Raw genomic sequence first — 15,213 nt, forward strand, 5'->3', positions numbered from 1 at the left:
ACTTGTTATTTCCGACCTCCAGAACTGTAAGACGCTAAATTTGTCTTTATGTTTGACATATACATGCCGAGGTATGGAAATCTACATTGGAAAAATAATATTTTTTAAAAATAATTTTGAATCCATTGTCCATTTTCTTCTAATTCTGGTGTCAGTGTTGAGAAATTCAAAGCCAACTAATTCCCAAACTTTTTACGTATTGTTTTTTTTTTTTTTTTTGCCTCTGGAAGTTTTAGTGTCTCTTATTTATATCTGGTGTTCTGAAATTTCATGATGTATGGATGTTGGTACAGGGAATTATTGTCATTATTATTTTCATTTAGGGACATGTCCTTTGGTTTGGGGAAATTTTATTTTGATTTTGTTGATAATATTCTTGTCTACATTATCTCTATTACATATTGTATATATCTAGAAATAAGTTGTTAGATGTTGGAAGTCCTGAAATGATCACTTTTTTAAATGTCATCTGTCTTGTTTCCTATTTTATTTTTGTCTTTTACTTTGCTGTCTTGGAGATCTCAACTTTATCTTTCAATTCTTCCACTGCATTTTTATTTTTAAATGTTTCTTTCAAATTTTCAGAAAGTTTCATTTTAACACAACCGGCACTCCTTTTATTTTTTTGTACCAGGGATTGAACTATTTGGTGCTTAACCACTGAGCAACATCCCCAGCCCTTTTTATTTTTTTACATTGAGACAGTTGCTTAGGGCCTTGCTAAATTGCAGAGGCTAGCTTTGAACTTGTGATCCTCTTGCCTCAACCTGGAATTAGAGGCATGTGCCACTGTGCCTGGTCACAATACCTGGCCCTTTAGTATGTTTTAAAAAGACTTATTGAGGTGTAATTTATAATTTATATACCATGTAATTCTTCCATTGTTCTTTTTTAAAATTGATTAATTAATTAATTTTGATTTCTTCCACTGTTCTTTATGGATACAGTTCTTCTCTTTCTGAGGGTATTAGTTACAGATTTTCAAAGTTTTCTTCTGTTATTATCTTTGTTTTCTTCAGATTTTTTTTTTTTTTTTTTTGTATGTGAGTTGCCGAGTTGCTTTCTTGGTTTTTATCTCTTCTTTCTTAGAGGGGACCTTTTGAAATCCCTGAAGATACTTGATAATTCCTAACTAAAAAACTGACTGGAAGCTATAGTTCTTGAGCAGAACTTGTCTAGACATGGGCTTCCTTATAGGGTGATGAGTAGTAGCTGCCCACTTTGTTGGGGAACCAACTCTCTGGATCTCCGTCCGTCATCTCTCTCCTATTACCAATTTCCCAAGAGAAGGTCTTTCTCATCTCTGCTTGGGTAGGAAGTGCGAGTGGACAAGTCTTGCTGCTGCATCTCATGAGTCATGTTAGGCAGGAGACTGAGGGTGCCTCTGAGCAGCAGGTTTCCCTCAGTTAACTTGCTTGTTTTCAGCACATGCTCCTCTTGTCATCAGTGCCCGGATCCCTGAGCCCAGGGCTCTTCAGTCCAGGTTCCTGCCCTCTTACAGGCAAATCAGGGAAGCCACCTGACTTCATGGAGGTGGGATTTAGGGCCTTACTGTTTCTTACATAATCTTTCAACTCATCTGTTTTCCAATTTCTTTCTGTTTTTTTAACATGCCCATTTTGTTTGTTTTTTTGGTTGTAGATGGACATGATGCCTTTATTATATTTAATATTTATTTTTTTGTGGTGCTGAGGATGGAACCCTGTGCTTCACACGTGCCAGGCAAGTGCTCCACTGCAGCCCCGTTTTCCAATTTCATCTTCACGCCTACTTTCAGAAGTACCAGATCTGTTCAATTCCGGACTCTTCCTGAAGGTGGGCTTAAGAATAAACTTGCTCTTCTGCATTCTTTCAGTTAGTAGCTTTTGGCATTCTCCGCTACATTTGTCACCACTCATCTGTATCCTTGGCTTTTAACCCCTAAATAATAATACAGAACAGATACACAGAAAGGATTGGTGCCCTTCTCACATAGGTATCTTAAAATCCCAGATGATTTTTTTGAGTGTTTTGCATTTGTGTTTGTGTGTGTGTGTGTGTGTGTGTGTGTGTGTGTGTATGTGTAGGTAAGAGGTAAATTCTGGGGCTGGGGTTGTGGCTCAGTGGTAGAGCGCTTGCCTGGTACATGTGAGGCACTGGGTTCAATCCTCAGCACCACATATAAGTAAATAAATAAAATAAAGGCATTGTGTCCATCTACGACTACAAATACTTAAAAAAGAGGAAAATTCTATGTTTGCATGAAGCCAGGTTTATTATATTAAGATATTATCAGTACAGTAGCTAGGGAGATAATTTTAAAAACATTTTTATCCATTTGAGTTTGCTGGTATTTTTTGCTGTCATAAAACCAGACCTTAGGATAATGTTAAAAACCAAGTTTTGCAAAGCCTAAAATTAAGCTTTTCTTAAAAACAGCTAGCTTAAGTGTGTTTGATGTGGGGATTCCATTGTGTGAAGAGAGGGCAAGGGCTGCATCCATAAGGTTGAGCAGTCACAACATTTAACATTTGCTTTTGAATTTTAGTATTTTCTAATCATCCTGTGCCTTCTTTCTGTAATCCTTCCTTAAGAAACATTATCTGGAATGATCCTTCATCCACAAACACACATTCTGTTATGACAAGTGTAAAAAGATTGAATAGATTGCGACCGTCTTTTGACTCTTCTCTGACCTGCAGTGCATTTCAATAACAGCAGTTCTGTGTTATTCTGATTGCTGGAGCAGAGGACGGGCAATGGCCAATGGATATTCTGGCATGGGTATTAATAATATGTGAATACAGACTGAGACATAATAATGTTAAAAATTATGGAATTTGATTTGTTGTTTCTAGGCAGTAGTACACAGTGAAAGGGATAGTATAGATCATTAAGTACAAGTGACATAAATACACACTTTATTCTTTTGTTGCCAAATATATCCTGTGTATCTTAAATTTAAATTTTTATTTTGAAATGAAAAATCTAATTATTTCTAAAGTTTTTCTTTTAAACTCCAACCATGACCTTGCCCATTATATAGTATAATAAGGCTGCATTTGAAAGAATGTTTTCTATGTAGGAAGTGCTTTTTACTGGTCCATTAAATCACTATAAATTTTTTTTCCCCTTTCATGTTAGGTGGGGAAATGGTAAATAATCTGCATATATTATAAGCATCAGTGGCTAATAGAATGATAAACTTGAATTCCAGGAAATGTGTTCTTACCTATTATTCATGAGTAGAGTCTTACAAATTAAAACATGCACACACACGCACACACACACACACACACACACACACACACACACAGAGTATGTCCTTAAGGAAGAGAAAATCTTATAACCCAGGAACTTTATCTGGAATGTAGTGTTGCAAAGACCATTTTTGTAATGCATTCTACTGTCTAATATGGAAAGGAAGATATTTTCCTCCTGTATGTTTTATTTGTAGAAAAATAGGGTTAATATCTCTGTGAAGAAGAAAATCATTACCTTCCTTTCAATATGTATGAAGAATTTTTCATGATATTAGGATAATTTTTTCCTGAAGCAGAAACCCTTTTCTCTTAGAATATTTCAGGAAACTCTTCTATAGGAAGAGTTGAAGCTGGAGCTGAAGACACAGTTATTTTCTTTTTCTTTCATTTCTTTTTTCCTTTTGAACAAATGCATCCAGGATTCCTGTGGGGAACAGAAGATGGCGCTCTTCCTTCTGTCTTTTGGCATTTTCCACTTGACTGTTAATTTTAATTCTTCTCTGTTAAGATTCAGAGCAGCACTCTGGTGGTGAGTTGATTGCTTCTGTGTGGTTAATGACCATTTTTTCACTTATCAGAAGGCTGGGACACATTCCATGAAGTGTAGTATTGAATGTAAGGTACCAACTGTCTTTGGTAATTCAATAGTAAACAGCAGTTAAAGTTTGAAAAGGTCCCTTACAGTTTACTTGCCCGTGAGAGCAAGTTGTCTCCTGAGTGATTTTCTTCTTATTCGTTTTATAGGCATGGGGAATAAAAAACACTTAAGTATATGAGATCACTTGGAAAAGATTTGCTATTACCACTTGCACATGCTTTGAAGTTGGGGGCTGATTAAATGAGCACATAGTGATGTAATCCATGACCTTTCAGCCAATGTTAAGCCTCAAATTAAACTTCTTTTGAAACTTAAATCTTGTTTTATTTTCTTATGCTTGGTTTCCAATGTAGACTAGTTTATGTCAGTAAAGTTGAGATTACCTCATAGATGGCAAAAATATCAATTCCACTGCTCTGCTTTGTATTTATAGTACATTCTTTTTCAAGGGCATGAAAGTGGTTACAAATATTAAAGTATTGCCTAAGTGAGGTTACCGTGTTAGGATTAATATATTTCATTTCTTTTTTTGAAGGTCATTTCTTTCATTATGCATATAAAATGAGCCCAGCAGATTTTCCTAGCAATATCCGTATTTTGGGATTCATTTTTATTTTGTTAATTTTCTTCATTTTAAAATAGTATCAGCTTGACGTTTGTATATTTGAACGATAAGCTTTACTGTTTCTTGTTACTGGTGTAAGCTGTTAGGGTCTATATGTGTTAGGAAATTGTTGGTTATCTAGATTGGAGTTACATGACTTAGTTCTATTTTTAACACTTTGCCTGGCCTCAGTACACAGCTCCAATCCTGGCTCATCTCAGCTCTTTATAGATACCCCTTTGGAAAGCTGCCCCCACCTAATGATCTTTAGGAAGCTGTGTGGTTTCTCAGCACTCTGTGTGCATCTGGTGCAGCTCTACCTTTTATATCTCGGGTTGTGTTTGTGTTATTTTATTCATAGTCCTCAATCTTATTAGCTAAATAATTCAAGACTTAAGGCTTGCACTCTTGTAAAAATGCATCTGTTAGGAAAGTAAATCAAGGTTCACAATCAAAATAAAAATGTTTGGTTCTTATAGGAACAAGATAAAAACTAATGAGATTTTTTTTTCTGGGCAGTGTGATATTAGGTTAGGTAAAAATATGAAGATAATGCTTTTGAGAATATGCCTCATGACTGATGAGATATAGAAAGGGAACAACAAGGTATGGTTCTAATAACTATGACCAGAGAGAGTTGCCTGTTTGTTGTGATAACCGTCTGTCTTCTCCCTCCACTTCCTACTGATAAGCTATGGAATGAAGAAATTGATTATTATGATGACTGTGACATACAGACCTCTCACAGAATCTAGTCCTAGAGAATAATGAAGAAATCTAACTGAATTTTTGAATTGGGAATTTGAGAGTTATGGAATCCAGGTGCCACATTTTAACTTTTTGTTACATTGAACTCTGGGGCATCTATATAGCATAAGCATAGATTTTTCTCTATTGAGAAGGACAGTGATTTGCTTTGTAGGGGCTTTGACAGCAAGATGTTTAGGCTGTGTAGCTCCTGATCAGGGTGCATTTTGCATGGGTCTTGCAACAATAGCCATCAGGAATAACCTAGGAAAGCTTCCTAATATAAACATTGGTGTTCTACAGCAGGGGTTAGCAAATAATTTGTCAAGGACCAGATTGTTAACAGTTTAGGTTTTGGGGCCAAGAGACAAAATCAAAGATATTATTTGGTACTTGTATAACTGTTCACAATGTAACCATTTAAGCAGGTTAAAAAACTTTCTTAGCAGTTTGTATAAAAACAAGCAGCAGGTCTGATTTAGTCTGTAGACCACAGTTTGCTCCTTCCCTACAGGATCCTAACACTGCCTCCTACATTGACATTATTTTTTAATAATTCAGGCTAAGGTCCAGATATTTGTTTGGTGAGATTTAAGCATACCAATATTCTTAGAGCCAATAAAGTTTGAATATGAAAATATAAACATATAACTGATCAGACAGCTTAAAATTTTGGTTTGGTTGATTTGTCTGCACTAATAAATATAAATTTATATCTGGAAAACATAAAGGAAGGTCCTCAACAATCAAGTGGCATTTATTTAATCTATTATGAAAATGTGAAAAATCTCATCAGAGATTAGGACTCATTATAGCAGGTAGTTTCTGAGGCTTTGCAAATCTGCACTTTTGAAAGGGCTAGTTTATTAAGTTAATCAGTTAGAAAAATATAAAATGCTATTTATTAAAAAATATGATGGAGGTAGGAATAATAGTAGAGTGAAACAGACATTATTATCTCATGTACATGTATGACTTGCATGACCTATGTGATCCTACAGTATGTATAATCAGCAAAATGAGATTATACTCCATTTATGTATGATCTATCTAAATGTATAAATGCATTCTACCACCATGTACAATAAATTAGAACAAATAAAAAAATTAAAATAAAAAAAGTAAAAAATATGAATGCATAGTTGAGTGATAAAGAGCCTCTTCAACTACAAGGCAAAATCTAATGGTTCCCTGGACAGTACTAAGCCTTTGGGAATTTGCTTTCAGAGGAGTTTGTAGGAAAACTTCCAGCAGATGGGTTAAGGACTTGTCTAGCAATTGAAAGAGGTTTTAGCCCCAAAGGAAACCAGGTCACCAAATCAGACCAAGCCATTCACTTGAGGCTGTATGCAATTGCTTCTCTGGATGGTGGAAAATCATCAGGACATATGGGTGCTTTTAATGTCTGGCTGACCTCCAGGAAGAGTTCAGTAAGTTTTGTTTGTCACAGTTGAGCTAAATCTGCAACTGTTTATATGTCTCATACTTTGTAGAAAAAGACCATTCTTTACTGAGAATTAGGGCTTTAGGGCTTAGAATCATCAGGGTCTCATTTGCTTCCAGTGTCCTGGCTATGTGCTGCTGTGTACATTAGTTGTGTTGGCTGTAAAAGATGTTGCTGTTCATGATACCCAGAGATCTCTCCAAGAATTTTGTCCTGTGCATGAAGCTCTATGGACTCAGTATTTATTTATCATTTCCATTGTATTGTAATTAGTGTTTTTAGTTATTTTAAATTCTACTTTTAAGACAGAAAATATTTAGTTAGGGACAAATGATGCAGAAATTTGGTATGTGCTTCCAACAAGGAAAGTGTACTAGAGGTTTTCTAGATCACAGATCACAATTCAAATTAAAAAAAAAAAATTAAGAAGTTTGTTCTGATTATAATTAGTTAGCAGTTTCTAAATTGTTCCTAAGCTATTACTTGGCAAATAATTTAAACACAGTAATTTTGTTTAAATATCTTTTAGTTAGTACTTCTTTATAAATTATCTTGGTATAACTTTGAGATACTGATATAAGATTAAAATTCATTAAAATTATCTCCATAAATACACATTTTATTTAGGGGAAAACCTATAACGCTTACCCAATAATTGACAATAGTAAGTTCTCAATATTTTACAACAAAACCTTCCATAGATGAACTTCATATTGCATTAATTCTGAAAGGGACAATTTTTTTTAAGTAAGTATAAAATTTATTCATTTTCTTCACCCCTTTATAGTTTGCAAGTTTGCTAGAACTTCTATATTGGACTGTCTTTAATCAAATCTTGAATTTTTTTTAACATTCTAATATGAACACTAAGCTCTCCCCCTCCTTCTGCAACAGTCTCAATGATTTTCTTCATCACTTCATTATGCTTGCATGGGTGAATTGAGCACATGGGAGGTGGTGGGAGATGAGGGCAATTTTCAATGGTCACTGTTTCCTTCACATGATCTTGACTGATGTCTTCATATATGTGTTCAAATGTAAAGGCTGCCATTGCTCATCATAGCCAAACAACCATAATCGTGTCTGGTAATATTTATCATAAGTGATGTATAGATTGTAAGGTCTGGTTTGCAAAATAGCATCTTCACCTCTAGCATCAGTTTTAGTTCTACGCTTGTACTGTTTTTCTTGTGTCTAGGGTATCCTTATCTGTTTCCGATAATCTATTCTCTTCATATTCTTCCCTGTCTGCAGCTTCTTCTTCCTCTTCCTCTTCACAAAGCACTGAGCAATCTTGGAGTTTTATACTGTCTTTGCTTTCCAGTGTAATTTCCTTAGCTGCTTTAGTTATTCCTGCAGTACCTGTGTTGTGGTATGTATTTACCCATCCTCCAGCACCATCGTCTTCCAATTCATCTGAATATTCCATCAGTTTGCACCTCTTGTAGCATGGCACGTTTTTGGTTACCAAAAATTGTTTGCCTGTTGGTAGGTATGCCTTCACTTCCAATTCTTCCCCTGTAGCCCATTGCCATGTTGGACAGTGGTGGACTAAGTGACCTCTAGCTGCCACAAACTCATCTAGGGTGATTACACCTGTTTCTTAAATTTTGATTCCTTGAAGACCAGGATCAGATACTCCACCACTTCTAGTGCCTTTCTGCCTTTCCCTTCACCGTGTTAATCACATTCTGCATCCTGGGGCTGGAACGGCGGCCCTCCGCCCGATGGCGTGAGAAGGGCAGCCGGGACTGGGGACAGAAAGTCAAAAGATGTCCCCAATGCCGGCAACTCGCATAGGCACCCAGATGGCGACACCCGAAGGGGCAGGACGTGGTGGAACGCAAAGCGATGGGAAGAGGTGGAGGGCTACGTTCTTTTATGTTCACTTCTTGTCATCTTTGGAATTGGAATGCATCTAGACCTTACAATCTGTACATCACTTATGAATTGGAATTTGGAAGGATAGTGTGTTATGGTATACGTGGCAGTGTAGAGTTGCATGAATTGACAGTGCATCTCAAAATTGATGGTTTCCTGCATTAAATGAAATGAGTCATATCTGAATTAACCTGGAAAGAACAAGGAGATAGAAAAAAAAAACTTTATAAAATGACAGGAACAATCATCATTCGAGGACATAGAGCTCAACCAAACAATGATCTGAAGTTAAATTCTTCTTAAGTATTCATTGGTGGCTTATTTTATACACTGAGTTAATAAATTAACAAATATAAAAGTGACATGACACCATCTCTGATCTCTAAAATTAAAATATATTTTGACAGTCATTTTGAAATAGTGAAACATGTTGTTTAGCTCTTTTACAAATATTTAAAAGATAATGTTTATATGTCTGTATATGTATATATATATATGTGTGTGTGTATATTCTAAGCACTATTTTGGGCCAGATTTGTTGAGCCATATGGAATTTTAATAATCATCATTACAACTAACATGGATTACTTAATATAGATTGTACATGTAATGTAAGTAATGTAAGTCATAAATTGTAGAAGATCCTGAAGAAAGTTAGAATTTATCCAGATTATAGAAATTGTCTCAAAAGGGTATCTCAGATGGGAAAAATGGCATCCAAAAGATTTGAAGTCTGCTACAGGAGAGAACAGGTAAGGGTTACAGTTAAGGATGTAATTCTGCAATAATCAAAGCTAATTCTTGAGGCAGCGGAGATGAGGTTGGCTAATAGGGTAGGGCCAGATAGTAGGGACAATTTTTAAGAGGGTAAACAAATCCTTGAGAAGTCTTCAAGGATATTTGAGTAAGGAAGGATTTTTATGTTTGATATAGGGAGTGCTTCCTATCACCATCTAACTATACCCCCAACAGTTCTTATTTTGAGGCAGGATCTTGCTAAGTTGCTTAGGGATTCACTAGGCTGCTGAGACTGGCTTTGAGTTTGTGGTCTTCCTGCCTCAGCCTCCTGAACTGGTATTATAGATGTGCACCACCACCCCCAGCTAGGGAAAGATATATGTATTTTTTTTTGGAAGGGTATCTTGATCTCAAAAAAGACTTACCTTGCCTCTGCTGTATCCTCTGGCTATTATTCTATTTCTTCATTCACTATTAATCTTTTAAAAATTATCTCTTCGTTCTGTAACTCTATATATTATTAACTATTTACTTAGAGCACGGCTTTTAAAAATATTTCCATTCTGTTGGAATTTATTTCTCAAGACTGGTGTGTATTTCTCAGGTCTAAAATCTTGTTCTAAGGAGTGCAGGTCACCATCAATTTAGTTCTGTCTTCTTGGTTGGTCTGTTGGTGGATTTTGTGGCAAATCTATATCCCAATTCATGTTTTATTTTTATGACTTCTCTTTCGTCTTCTCCTATTTTTTTCTTCTTCCTTTCATTCTCTTGAAATAGATTTTTCTAAGGTAAGTTTTAAAATCTTTTTTCTCTCCTTTGACCTAACCTCCATATAATGATTTTGACAGATGTCTCAAGAGTCTTAAATTATCTTCAGCTCTAACTTTTCACCTAGGTGTTAGTCTGGCTTTGATAAATGTCTATATTCACATTAATTTGGATAGTTTTTAAGTTCAACATGTAAAATACTAAATTATCTCATTCCTTTAAACAATTGCCATCCAAACCAGTTTATCTTTACTTCATATTTCTGCATTTAGTAATATCCTTATGGTCAGTCACATAGGACAATTACTTTCTCTAAATTAAAAATTATATTACTGCACATTTAAATAATGTTTTCATAAAATTCGAGTATTACAGGTAAAGTCCATATGTCATTGTCCTCCCTGTCACTCAACCCAGTCTCATTTCCAAAGAGCACAATTGTGTATAATTTTGGGCTATTGTGTTATTGTGTGTATGTATAACACATACTTGTATTTAAATATATTTATATTATAATAAAACTATAGCTTTATTTGGAGTGTACATAATTAATTTATCTTAGACTTTTTTCAGTATTTGTATAAATAAATTCATCTCATTATTTTCAATATAAATACATTTTATCTTAATCAAGTCTTTAAAAAATTCCCTTTTAATACCAACTCACATGAAATCCTTTTGACTTTAGCAGTGCCATTTTATGTACTGTTAAAGACTCCCATTTTAAAGATGAGAATGCTGAAGCCTGTAGAATTTATTTGGCCTCTCCAAGTTTATTCAGATCCATGTGTAAAATTATGTCCTAAATCAGACTTTCTGACTCTCCTAAACATTTTCACCTTCTCTAGATCTCTGTCCTTTGCATTCTCCCTTGCTCCATACCATTAAGGTTCCAGTGAAGTATAGGTGGCTTGACAGAAACCCATCCAGAGCAGCTATTCAGTCAACCCTTGTCTTTGGCTCTTATACCTGTAACCTAACATGAAAATTCAAATAAAGGTTGATTCATAATATTCTTATTGAGTTTTCTGAAGCCTGAACTACTTAGAAAAATAATTGCATCCATTCTTATGGTAATTTCAATATGTAGATGCCACATGACATGCTCTAATGGGAAACCTGAAGAATAGATCTTTAAATAATGTAACTACTTAATCAAACCATTGGAAGCAGTTGATAATGTTCTGTATGAGATTCAGGCTCTTGCTCCCTGACATTCTTAATAGAAGTTCTATTTTGGTTGATGGGATCAATAAAAGTGAGCCCTATAGCAAATTATTTTTATTCATGTGTTACCTTTGTCCTTATTGCTTTAGCCTAGATGACACAGACTAATGACCTGATTGATTTAGTAAGCACCACCCCAGGAAAATCTGTTCCACTAAAATTTGTATGATTGTGTATATCATGCTTATTCTAAGAATGGATGTTATTTACTTTTAATTATTAGAGTTGCCTCAGATTGACATTAACACAGGATGTACAGTGTTCTTTTCACCCCCATGTTCCTAGCCTCTGAGCACCATCATTTCACTTAAATTACTCTGGATGACAGAGATTTTTTTCATAGCTCTTCTCTGCAAGTCCACTACATTTTAAGGGAGAGAAAACCACACTCTAGTTGGAATTAGCAAAATTGGGAGTATATTGGCTCCATAATCTAAAAGCATAGATTGAAATATTCAATTTATCATCTCTTGGTTAAGTGACTATGGCTCTGTTTTATTTGAGGGTGGGGGAATAGTCTAGATTTATGTTGTTTTCCTGGAAACCTGTTTAGCATCTGTCCTGGATAAAAGTGTTCTACTTTGGGTGATAAGTTGTATGATCATTCTACCTGTTGGTCCCTGAATTGGTCTTACACAGACTTCCTTGGTGGTGGTGCAGGCTCAGCAATTCCATTCTTAAATCATGTAGCTCATTCCAACTTAGTCATCATGCAGAAAACTTTCTTACTACGTGAGTCAAGTGCCTTCCCAGGATCAGTTAACTTGGGTAGATAAATTGAATATGCTATGACATTGTTGCTCATGCTGAGGGTAGAGGAGAGATGGTTTTAACTCTCCCCAGATTATGAGGATTGAGATTTAGGAAAAGTGATTCCTAAGGCAAAATTTCTTCAAACTTGCTATTTGTAGGAATAGTAGAATGCACATTGGGCGAGTCAAAACTCTGTTGGTTCCTTAAAATATGGAAATGTGTTTTCTCCTTCGACCAGGAATTACCAAAGAATTGTTTCTTTTCTTGCAATTTTTCTTAATAATAACTTTTTAAAAAGATCTAATTTCCCTAGTGTCCAGTGATCAAGTACTTCCTGTTTCCACTTTCTCTTCTACTCTTCTAGTTATTCCATGAGGGCTTATACGGAAGCAGGTAATTTGATGGTTTCCACACTCTTTTTCTTCTCTATATGCTAGAGTTCTTTCCTCAGCTACCAGCACTTCTAAGTTGTTCACACACTGATGAATTGATTCACAGTAACCAGACTCTGAGGAGACTGATTTGTAAACGAGAGCCCAGCTTATTTATAAAGGAAGAGCTCCAGCTTATTTATAAAGGAAGATCTATCTAGTGTAATCTGGAACTGGAACCAGCTGTCTTCTCAGCACTCTTTTGACATTAATATATGTGAGAAACCCAATCTGTTAGTAATAGATGGCTTTGGCCACTGTAGAATCAGCCAGAGGTAAGAGAAATGGAAGGATTTAAGGACATCGCCTTTAAGTTGAAATAGTGCCTGAAGGAATTATGCTTCCCCATAGTGAGGACAGATCCAAGTAGAAATCAGAGCCTGCCATTCAGTTGCAGTGTCTTTGTTCTTCAAGTCAATTTCAGGCAGACAGTGGTAAAGTTCTTGTTCTCTCTGTTCCCAGCATGACTGTAGTGGGTTCTTATTTTCTCATGTCTGCTCTCTCAATGACTGATCCTAGGCAAAATTCTGGGAGGTAGACACAATTTATTTTAGCATGTCTTGCATGTTTATTATATTCTCCTTGATTTTAAAACCTTTAGTTTTTTATTAAAGAATAACAAAGGAAATCACACAAATGTATAACTCACTAAATTATTAAAATGGAAAATATCTGTAAGCAGCATTCAACTCATCCGTTTTTAATACTTCCCCTTTCACATTTGATCTATTAGCATTTGATCTCTTCCTTCATGCCCTGTTTTTTGCATTTAAAATAGGGCCAAAAAGCAATAGCCATGCTGAAGATGGAATATCTTGTACACTAAAAAAGATCTGAAACTGTGCAGAATTGAGAATTGTTCAATTATTTCTCTGGATGAAGTAAGGGGTAAACAAAATTTGATAAAAGTTGAAGAAAACTTGATACAAAAGTTGGGAATGAATCTTGAATTTCAGATAGAGTGAGTAGAAATGTGGGGAATAGCACAGAAGAAGCCAGGGGTCCAGGTCACAGCAAAGAAAGAGAAAATTTTCACAGGTACAGAGACGTCTAAAGGAGAACATTAAGCAAAGCAGAGACCATGTGAATCGTGGTCTTCAGTGACAATGACATAGACAGATGTGCTTTGGGAATGGTGGTTGAACAGTGATGAAGGGCTTTGAAGAGAAATAGGGACCAGGGGGAAGGACAAATAGATTGTTGCTCTAAGGTATGGGCTGATTTCAATTTGAACTAGGGAAATGGAGAGAACGGAAAACTCATAAATATTGTAAAATAAGGATTAATAGAATTAAGTTACATATTGTATACAGGGGCATAGATATCAAGAAAGTCAAAATTGAATAAAATATTTCAAATCTGCAGAATTCATTGCTAAGAAGAGCTTGTTTGGAGATAGGAAGATTGATTTTGGGGATTTGATGTGTTTGCATAACTAGCAAGACCCATAAGTGAATGGTACAGGTGGTAAGTTAAAATGTGAAATGTGTAGATTTCAAGTGTTATCACCATAAAATGATAACTATGTAAGATAATACCTATGTTGATTGGCGTGTTTTGCCATAACACAATGTACATATGTTTCAGAATATCATGTTATACATGATAAGTATATAGAACTTAATTTGTAACTTAAAAGACCTAAAATGCTAAGACAAGAAAATATGAGTGTACAAAAAAGATGTCAAGATTGGAGATGCATTTGAGAGTCATATGACTAAAGAATTATAAGAATAAATAAACTACTATTTGAGTGGTGAAAGAAGTACAATAATTCATCCATTGATATATTGGATTTGGGGACTTCACATAGAAGAAAGGATGCTTTAGATATATAGAACTAGAGAAACAAAATTAATGAGTAGCTTCTATATGCTGTCTAATATTCTGTGTTTCAAGTGTATTTGTTCATTTAATCTTCATTTCAGGAAAGGAAATTGAAACACAAAGAAAAACCAGGTACAGAGTCTTGGAAATGAAGGAGTTTCAGTATTACATTTCTGTTAACTGCTACAGGAACGTTAAATACATTGAGAAAGATCATCAATGACATTTGAGGACACAGTTTGATTAATATTAGTACAGAAGATAAATTTTAGAGAAAGAAGTGAAAACACTTAGACACAGAAGGAAGGGAAACTGTACAATGAGTCATTTGATAGAGATAATAATTTTATTAAGTTTGTCTAAGGATAAAACTAAAGGGTCTTAGGAGAATTTCAGATATAGCAAAAGGGAGATGGGAAAAAGTATCCATGGAGGAATATATCACTGAATCTTGAAACAGGGAATCTGGCATGTGCATGGAAGCATCCACTACAGGAACAGGATTTGTATGTCGGTTCCTATTTGGGGAAGACAGTGTGAGGGAATGTAGAGACAAAACTCTCCTGTAAGGGCTCACAGAAAGGCCCATGTGATCTTTGTCAGGTAGAAACAGAAGCAGGCAGTACAGGAAATTAAACAAACAAAATTATCAAGGGATGAAAGGAGAGAGTGGGCAGGAGGGAGGAAACTAATGTTCAATGAGCTAATGTTCAATCCATTTTGTGCCAGAAGTGTGATAGGAACTCTGAGAAATTGGACAGTATGAGTCTCTAATGCATCAGTTTTGCAAATCTGAATGACACTCTTCAGGTTATCAATGATTTTTCATTCTTTATTATTTCACTTGGGATAATTTGTCATTCTCACTCCTCTCTCCATATTTTATTTTATTTTATGTTGACTCTAGGTTGACATTTTATTCTGTCAAAAGAATTTCACTCAGTGAATTTCGG

At 35.2% G+C, this 15,213-nt stretch overlaps 1 pseudogene; it reads right to left on the bottom strand.

Moving 5' to 3' along the window:
- Positions 1-7,443: 7,443 nt before the first annotated feature.
- Positions 7,444-8,332, bottom strand: LOC124986345 (ubiquitin-like-conjugating enzyme ATG3; annotated as a pseudogene).
- Positions 8,333-15,213: the final 6,881 nt, after the last annotated feature.

The sequence above is a fragment of the Sciurus carolinensis genome, chromosome 6, assembly GCF_902686445.1.
Source record: "Sciurus carolinensis chromosome 6, mSciCar1.2, whole genome shotgun sequence".
Classification (NCBI taxonomy): domain Eukaryota; kingdom Metazoa; phylum Chordata; class Mammalia; order Rodentia; family Sciuridae; genus Sciurus; species Sciurus carolinensis.